Raw genomic sequence first — 8,625 nt, 5'->3', positions numbered from 1 at the left:
AATAGCTTAGAGGTTTTTAAAATAGATACCGTAAATATATTATACATTTAAAGAAGATTTTCATTTTTATCTTTATTTAATTGATAACATGGAAAGAATTTCTCTCTAATCATCAGTAATAGGGAAAAGTTATTCCCAGGATGCCTCCGCTGTACTAAATGGGTGTTGCCCATTGTAGAATATATAGTAAATTAGCAATTCCATCTCCAAGCTGTCTGTATCCCTTTACTCTTTTATGCAACACTCCTCTTGCGTGATTTGGGGAATATTGTGTTATTAGGCTACATATGAAAGGGAAAAAATAATAGAAATAATTTATACATTGGCTGTTATAGTAAATGTATAACTGGTTAAGACTATGTTCCCACAATGGCTTTCTTGGCTATTCTTCGGCTGCCTTTTTGATGCTGAAATACAAGTGTATTGTGCAAATTAAGGCCACAATTTTTATAATGCACCAGTGTTCTGGTGCCAAAAAAATGGCCTCCCAAAAAGGCAGCCATAAAATCACCAAGCAAGACATTGTGGGAACATAGCCTTAGACAGTGGCGTAGCTACCATAGAGACAGGGTAGGCAGTTGCTATGGGGCCCGGGGATGCATAGGAAAGATAAGCGCCGTCCTGTGTCCTTCTGCTTAACCCCTTATGTACTGCAGTGTGTAAGTTCATTTACATGCTGCAACACAAAAAAGGGTTAAAAGCAGAAGAGAAAGAGATCTCTGCTTCACTGCTCTGATAACCCCTTACCTCAGTTCTCCTGGCTGCTGCAGAGGATGGGGGGTTATCATTGCACTAGCCATCTCCTTCTCTTCTGCTTTTAACAGTTTTTTTTTTTCTTTGCTGCAGCATGTAAGTGAGGTTTGTGTCACTTACACACTTCAGTACATAAGGGGTTAAGCAGCTCCTGCATCTATATATTTAACCATAATGGCTCCTAACGGGCCTTTATAGTTAAATACAGTGGACTGACAGAGCAAGCAGCCATTGGCTCTCTGCTCTGCCAGTCACTCTTGTGAATGCCTCTGGCCACAAGATATTTTATTATTTAGCCACATCACACACACACACACACACACACACACATATATATATATATATATATATATATATATTTGCGGTGCTTTGTGTTGTGTGTGTGTGGTGGGTAGAGACGAGCAAACCGGCAGAGGTTCGAGTTCGTATGAACCTGAACTCTCGGCTTCTGATTCCCGCTGTCTGCCCGCTCCGTGGGCCGGTTCGCTCATCTCTAGTGGTGGGGCCATACAGTGTTTTTTGCTGTAGTTCCCCATGAATCTTAGCTATGCCCCTGACCTTAGGCGGGCATTCACACATTGCGCAATTACAGTCTGTGCATCAACAATGTGCTATGGACATGAATTGGGCACTCCCGGCATCAAGCTCTGACATATTTTACATCTTCACGCTACTGTACTGACACAGTCACATGACTGTGTGAGTATAATAGCATGAAGATTTAAACTGTTTCAGAGCTTCCGTCATCATCTTGGATGAATAATGTTACGAAGTCTGTTCCCTAGCACATTGCCAGCAATTGTGGACCGTGCATGGCACGTGTGAATATCTCTGTTCTTTCTGATTTTTCTTTTTTTCTTTTGCAATATTTCTGAGTGATTGCCCTTAAAATATTTACATCAGGAAAGAGTATCTTCAAAGTGTGATGCCATATGGAGGCACATAAAATCCCTTTAGCTTTTTAGCATGAAAGCCTGCAGACTCTGCGAGCCCCTATGTAGGCACAGTGTACGTCTTTGGTGCTGCTATTCTACTACTGGACTATCCCTTAGGGTGCTTTTACATAATCAGATTTTTATTGGCAATTATTGAATACAAATCCAGAAGTGGACTTGAAAAGAGGAGAGAAGTCTCAGTCTTTGCTTTATACATGTCCTCCATTTATGATCTGTTCCTGACTTTATTCAATAATTGCAATTAAAAACCTGACTGTCTAAACATACCCTCGGGTACTCACAGATTTATCAGTACTTATCTACTGAAGATAGCAGGGTGTTTGTGACCTTCTTCTTGATCTAGTAAGGGATTTTTTTTTTCCTAATAGAAATTCTAGAATACACAAGTCTGTATATTGGTCTCTTTGATAGTTTTCATAGTTTGTAAATAGATAGTAGCAGAAACAAACAGCAGATACAAGTTACAACTTTAAAGACCTTTTAAGTGACATGAGGATATATGTATCGGTGTCGCTAGCTCGTGCTCATTACTGCTATGTCAACAATCCCAGCGTCCAGCCATGTTCTTTACAAATGCTCATCTTAGATTTACAATGTGACGGCAGCTGAAGGAGAAGAAAATTCTGCCCTTGGATTTTAAACATTTTTATATTAGCAGCTTACTTTTTCCTTGTTCCTGTGCCCATAAGGGCCGGAGAAATGCTGGGCAGCTCTCATCTGGCAGCTTATTAAGGAGCAGATACCACTAAACTCATTTTACTTGTAGATTGGGCCTGAATTCAAGCCATTTAAAGTAGATGAATGTCTGCTGCTTCAGCATACTCTGTCACCAAGGCATTCCTTGATTTTCATATTAAGTATGCTGGGCAATGGTATGCATCCTTAACATGGAAATCAAGCACAAAACCCAATGCCTAATGACGGAGATCAAAGGAATCCTCGGTGGATATAGACTTCATGCTGCAGTACTGTACATCCTATTTAAGTGTAAAACCTTCCGCTGCTGCAACGGGGTCTTCTGTATGTGTCCCCTCATCTCACCTCTGGCATTTTCCACAGCAAATGGGTTAACTATCTGTTTAGAATTCAGAAGTCATTATCTACACATACGGGTCCTTAACTCCACATTCTCACCAGTGGTAATAGATTGGGCCCTGCATTACACGCTCAGTACTTTTCTCCTCATTATAATTATTAGATTGGTGCACCTCTGATTTACATAAAGCTGGATCATATTCATGTCTTGCTGGAAAATGCTTCCTATTGTGGGGCCAGTGGTACAGCTGCAGGGTAAATACATTCTTATACAGAGAGAAATGAGGCATATCTTGGCCCAGGCAGCCACCAAGAGCTCAGGCCATTTTCAATAGCCTTTGTGCTGTACTAGGCTGGAATGTGAGTGTGTATACCATTGATATAGATGGACAACCCTGCAAATATTCTGGGAAATTTTCTTTTAGTTAAAATTAAGTCAGTCAAATCAATGGTTCTGCTCACTGTCCCAAAATGAATAAAACAGCCCAGTCAGTTCATTTAGGGGCACCGTTTTACAGGTGTTCTTGGGATTAGTATGGGTCATAGTGGTTGCCATTTTGCCACAACTTTGGAAGTATGCTTAGGGCCATTGTCTGAAAGACCCATTTGCACCCAAGCTTCAACTACTTGGCTGATGTCTTGAGTAGAGATAATCATAAAGTGCTCGATAGTTGAGTCAAGCATTTTTTAATGCTCCAGTGTTCGAAAAACAATAGGAGACTGAAAGCGATGGGTGAACATGTTCATAAATCTTCGTATGTTCCTACGAACATGACACTAATTGTTCATGTTTGCCGATCATGACTAATTTGTTCGATGATCGGAATGGTTATAATGTTCATTTTCGAACATACTAACGTTTATCTCACAATGTACGCAACTGCACAATTTACACATTGTGATAATCTGTACACGTGTGCGTAACTCCAGACCAAAACATACGCAACTGCGCAATTTAGGCTTGATAATCTTTACTCAGTTGCGTAAACCGTAACGTACATTTCTACTGTACGTTCGTTATTTGTTTGTGAATGTTCAGCGAACCTGAACCGATCACAATCAATTTTTTTTTTATGTATGTGTTCAGGATTCGAACCAAACATCAAGCATTTCACCAGGTGTTCCCCTACTCGGCAGAGCGGAGGGTACCTGGTTATCCTGAAAATGACAGTCTGGTCCTCAGGGAGTTAAGTTAACCCTCTGGGGGCCAGACTGTGCCCTGTTGGGGGAGGGCAGGGAAATTATACTTACTGCTGTGGTTTTCTATCTATCTTCACTATTACCGCTCAGCCAATGGGCAGCTCAGGCATCACACCACTGCAGCTGCTGATAGGCCGAGCGGGGTCTCCGCGTGTCCCGCCTCAGCCACTGATTGGCTGAGCAGAAATAGTGAAGATCAGATCAGTAAGTATGGTTTCCAAGCTCCCCCACCCCGATTTGGTTTAAGACTTTGGAAATGCCTTTAAGGCTGCTTAGCCTTTCAACAAGCTTTTTGTTAACAAGCACCCGAGCCGCACATAGTACTCACTGGAGCATAGAGCCCTGGATGCTTGAGCAAGCAGTATACTTATTAGAGTGTGCTCGCTTATCTCTAGTCTTGAGATTTTGCTTTAATATCTACACATAACTTTTCTTCCTCACAAAGCCTTTTTTTTAAGAGCATCAGTGCCTCTATCAGAAAATTACCTGCACAAAGTGATGCTGTTGTCCCTGTTCTTCATGGTTGAAATGTTTTTCTTTGGATTGCAAGCTTTCCTCTTTTTCCATCATATATAACCATTGTCATTATGGCCAAACATTTATCCAAAATGTGCATATGCAGACTGTAATCTGACTTTTTTTCTGGTGGTTTTAAAGCAACTCTGTACTCACAGTTTGCCCCCCCCCCCCCAAAACCTCTTTTACTGCCGGATAGCTGCTTTTAATCCAAGATCCGTTCTGGGGTCAGCAGGTGATGCAGTTATTGTCCTAAAAAACTACTTTAACTTGCATCCCTGTAACAAATTGGCGTGGCCTAGAGTGTCTGTGCCCTAGGCCTTCACTGCCTCTCCATCCCTTCTCTCCATCCTCTTCATCATTAGGAATGCCCCAGGGCAGGATTTCTTCTATTCACCACTTGTCTGAACACTGCACATGTGCCTTAATGATCCAGCACATGTGCAGCGTTTATACAAGTGATGAATAGGAGAAATCCTGCCAGGGGCATTCCTAATGGTAAAGAGGGCAGGGAGCAGGGATGGAGAGGTGGTACAGGCCTAGGGCACACACACTCTAGGCCACACCAATTTGACACAGGACTGCAAGTTTAAAGTGGTTCCTTAGGACAATAACTGCATCACCTGATAAAGGACCCCAGGACAGATCTTGGATTAAAAACAGCAATGCGATTGTCTGGGGGGGGGGGGGGGGGAGTTCTGGGAGTTTTATTTACTTCAACCTACCGTGTCTATAAAGTTATGACTTCTGCTGTACCTTCTTGGCAATACTCCTGACACATTTTATTTGATTGTTTCCCTGAATACTATAGATGTCAATGGAGAAAGCCACACACATTCATATCCTCTTCCCCATTCTATGGTTAGATGGGACCATCTTCTTATATTGCAGAATCCAATATCTCAATACATGGGGATACAAGAAATGCTACAACATCACCTTACATGCTATAAATGTCTAGGTTGACAAAAAACCCTAAACATTAGTTACATAAGACTGAATAACGGTGTAATAGATGTGTAAGTCCCATCACTGTTTAGGTAACATAACTGCTGTATATATGTAAGATATACAGAGAATTGACACTGTTGCATTGAAGTTAAGTTTAGAATATTCACAGCTATCTTTTTTATAACTCCACTGAATAAGTGCCTACAGCTGTTAACTCTGCATCTGTTGTAATTTAATGTAAGTCCTTTACAGAAGCATAATTCACAGTCCTGAACATTCAGCTGGTAAGCTATTCTTTAGAATCATCTGTCAGCTGCCCATATGGTAAATCACTAGTTACTAATTGGCCTCGACATATGTTTAAGTTTATCTACTGTAGCTTGGTTAACCATGAATGTCAGACTACAAGTAAGGTTAACACTGACAGTCGGGAAAATAGAAGGAAATGGCATTTCTAGTCTCTAATTCCCGATTATAAATTGTTCTATACATTTCTAGGACAATGAGATTCTACTTAGAAAATCACTTCTAGGCGTCAGGCATAACACAAAGCTACTGTATATGTATGGAGCCTGTATGGAGGTACGCAAAGTCCCTGCAGCTCCATACATCAGCATCATAGTACAGAACTATATTAACCTCTAGAACCAATGTTTCTGTAAAGAATACCTCCATAACCAAGAATCAAATAAAACATGGTATACAGGTGTTCAATAAGAGCCTGAAGAATTCTATACTAAGGTTTCATACAAAGATGTATTATGGTTGTATGCATGTAACCTTACAGTGGGGCAAACTGTATTCATGACCTTCAGGATAGACCATAAATATCTGTTTGGTGCACTGGTAACACCCTGCATTCCTGTTGATCAGCTGTTTTACCAAAATTGCTGAGTTGGCGTATACAACAGGACAGGGCAGGAAGCAGACAGCTCCATACATTTTGTAGTGGCCATGCTGGATTACTGCAGCTCAGCTGCCATTGAAGTGAACACAATGTACACAATGTACAGAGCCATCTGTTTCCAGTTTCACTGTATATACTAATGGTTTTTAGGGTAAACAGCTAAATTGGTGGGGTGCTGATTTGATATTGATGATGACCCATCCTTAACCCCTTAAGGACAGAGCCTGAAATGGCCTTAATGACAGAGACAAATTTTATGAATATGACCAGTGTCACTTTAGTCATTAATACCTTCGGGATGCTTTTACCTATCCGGCTGATTCTGAGATTGTTTTCTCGTGACATATTATACTTTACATTTCTGGTAAATTGGAGTCGATACTCATAACAAATCTTTATGAAAAAAACCCAAATAATGTGAAAAAATGTGAAAAAATGCATTTTTCCAACTTTGAAACTTTTTTGCGTATACAGAAAGTGGTTATACCACATAAATTATATATTAAATAGCATTAGCAACATGTCTACTTTATGTTGGCGGCATTTATTAAACTATTTTTCATTTTTTTTACACAATAGGGAGCTTAAAACATTAGCAGCAAATTTCCAAATTTTCAGTAAAATTTCAAAATCAGATATTTTTAGGGACCTGTTCAGGTTTAAAGTGTATTTGAGGGGCCTGTATGTTAGAAAGCCCCACAAAGCACCCCATTTCAGAAACTGCACCCCCCAAACTCTGCAAAAGCACATCCAGAAAGTGTTTTAACCCTTTAGGGGAGTCACAGAAATAAAAGCTAAGTGTGTAAGGAATTTGAAAATTTTAATTTTCTGTGCAGAGATTTTATTGTAATCCAATATTTTTCATAATTATAAACCTATTACCAGAGAAATGCACCCCAATAATTATTGCCCCGTTTCTGCAGTTTATAGAAATACCCCATATGTGACCCTATTGCGCTATTTGACGCAACCACAAGCCTCAGATATAAGGGAGCGCCTAGTGAATTTCAACGCCTCCGTTATATTTGGTCATTTTTGACTGTACCACTTCAGGTTGGCAGAGGCTCTGGGGTGTCAAAACCTAAAAAACACCCCTAAAGGGACACCATTTAGAAAACTACACCCCTCAAGGAATGTAACAAGGGGTGCGGTGAGCATCTGGACCCCACAGGTGCTTCACAGATTTTCCGAACAATATGGCGTGAAAAAAGAAAAATTTATTTTTTACACTAAAACGTTGTTCTAGCCTTCAATTTTTCATTTTCTTAAAGGGATAAGAGGCAAAAAAAGACAAAAAATGTGTAGCGCAGTTTCTCCCGAGTACAGAAATACCCCCCATGTGGCGATAAAGTGCCAAGGGGGCGCAGGACGAGCCTCCAAAGGGAAGGAGCGCCAATTGGCTTTTGGAAGCTGAATTTCACTGAAAAGGATTTCAAGGGCCATGTCGCATTTACAGAGCCCTCGTGCTGCCAAGACACTGGAAACCCCCCACAAGTGATTCCATTCTGGAAACTACACCCCTCAAGGAATCTAAAAAGGGGGGCAGTGAGCATATGGACCCCACTGGTGACAGGCACAAATGTGGAACAATGTGACGTGAAAGGGAAAAATTTCATTTTTTCACTTTCATGGCACAAATGTGCCCGTCATCAAGGGGTCCATATCCTCTTTTCCCCCCTGTTAGATTCCTTGAGGGGTGCAGTTTCCAGAATGGGGTCACTTGTGGGGGGTTTCCAGTGTTTTGGCAGCACGAGGGCTCTGTAAATGCGACATGGCGTTCATCATCCATTCTAGCCAAATCCAACCTCCAAAATCCAAATGGCGCTCCTTCCCTTCGGAGGCTTGCCCTGCGCCCACATGGCGCTTTATGTCCACATGTGGGGTATTTACGGACTCGGGGGAAATTGCTCTACACATATTGCGTGTTTTTTTTCTCTTTTAACCCCTTGTGAAAATGATAAATTCAAGGCTAAACCAACATTATAGTGTAAAAAATGTAATATTTCATTTTCACGCCACATTGTTCCACATTTGTGCCCGTCACCAGTGGAGTCCATATGCTCACTACACCCCTTGTTACATTCCTTGAGGGGTGTAGTTTCCATAATGGGGTCACTTGTGGGGGGTTTCAACTGTCTTGGCAACACAGAGGCCTTTTGAATGCAACATGGCCCCACAAAATCCATTCCATCCAAATCCAGCCTTCAAAAACGAAATGGTGCTCCTTCCCTTCGGAGGCTTACCCTGCACCCGCATGGCGCTTTATGTCCACATGTGGGGTATTTACGGACTCGGGAGAAATTGCGC

This window comes from Dendropsophus ebraccatus, chromosome 1 (genome assembly GCF_027789765.1).
Source record: "Dendropsophus ebraccatus isolate aDenEbr1 chromosome 1, aDenEbr1.pat, whole genome shotgun sequence".
Taxonomy (NCBI): Eukaryota; Metazoa; Chordata; class Amphibia; order Anura; family Hylidae; genus Dendropsophus; species Dendropsophus ebraccatus.
This window is presented reverse-complemented; position numbering follows the sequence as displayed.